Consider the following 1,597-nt stretch of genomic DNA (forward strand, 5'->3'; position numbering starts at 1 on the left):
GAGAGCTTGTGGGCACGAAGAGGAGCCGGATTATTGAGTTCTCCGCAAGCCCTTGAAGCATTAGAAGCCTTCTTCTCGGTTGTAAGTCCAAGAACGCTAGGTAAGTTGCTACTCACCTGCAGTAGGATAGCTCCGATTGTTCCTTTCTTTTTCCAAAAGCTTTGGGATAAATTGTAGGTGGTTTGTTCTTTTGATCGGATTCTATGCTACATAGTTGCATCTGTGCCGACCACTACAGAACCTAGTTTTTAAGCATATAGTAATTTCTGTAATAACCTTGAAACTATGAATTGAGACAGCAAGGTTAGGTGAGTTGCTAATAGGTTTCAAGCAATAGCAATATGGTGGACCATCTGCCGTGAGTTTTGATGTATTCTTGAGTTATGTTCTTAAATTCATTTATGCTATTAATTAGATGATTTTATTGCAGTTATTTAACCTAAGTTTAGTCGAGAAACTGTGAACAAGATCTTCTAGTAAGGTGTGTTTTAAACATTAAGTTCAGTAACAAGGAGAATTGAGGATGTTTCTGTGTTCTTGTACATGGTCGGTTTGGCGTTATTGGTTCTCGTATTGACAGTGGAACTTTTGGACAAGATTGAAGTGTTTTAAGATGTTGGTCATTGTGTTGCACTACTGGTGTAGGCTGGGAAATGCTGGGCAGATTCGAAGGGATAGGTTTCAGTATGGTTAAGTGGATGTGTCTACAACATTCTCTTATGAAACTTGGATTGCACATGTACTACTTGAAGTTTGAGTTGAGTCCTTTAAGAATAACAGTAGAGGAGCCATGCATACTTACCGGTATTATATGATATGAATTGAATTAAGTTTATATTCTGTTTTTAAAGAATTTAGAATGTGTGGATTTCTTAAGTTCTGGTTCTAAGTATATCATGTATCAACTCTTTGATAGTAGTATCATCCTTTTCTTTGATATCAGTTATAGATTTTTTGTTGAGATATTGGAACACAAATTGGAATATGCAGTTTGGTTGCATTGTGTAGCATCTGAGTTTGGATTTTTCCTTGCTATAATAAAAAAGAACAAGCCTTGCATAGGTTTAAATTTCAACAGGTTCTAGTTTTGTTTGTGCTAAGCAATTTACATAAACGGATTTAGTTTTGGGAGTAGCAATTGGGAGGAAATAGAAGTAATAGCTTAGAACAAACGAAACAAGTTATATAGGATCCAAAAATTCTAGTGAGTTCTAGTTTAATAGAAGCACCCTTTCCTTATGCTTTGTTTTGTTGGAAACAATTCGGCATGTGTAGATCTATTGTAGTGCAGAATTTTAGTGTAGATCTTCTTATAGTGCAGAATTTTAGTGTGAAGATTTTTATTAAGTGTTAATATGCAGATTTTAGTTAAGCTTAATATGCAGATTTTAGTTAAGCTTAATATGCAGATTTTGGATTAAGCATTTCGAGGTTAGAAGTTGTTTAAACATTTCAGTTTCGTTTTAAGAAGCATTCCTTTATTAGAAGTGTTAACAAGTTTAAGCAAGATAAAGAAAAGAAAGAAAAAGGCCAAGGCCTTAAGTAGATCCCAAAGTCAAGACTTTAGGGATTTTGGTACACAAGGTGCTAAAGAAAA

This window comes from Zingiber officinale, chromosome 3B (genome assembly GCF_018446385.1).
Source record: "Zingiber officinale cultivar Zhangliang chromosome 3B, Zo_v1.1, whole genome shotgun sequence".
NCBI classification, from domain to species: Eukaryota; Viridiplantae; Streptophyta; class Magnoliopsida; order Zingiberales; family Zingiberaceae; genus Zingiber; species Zingiber officinale.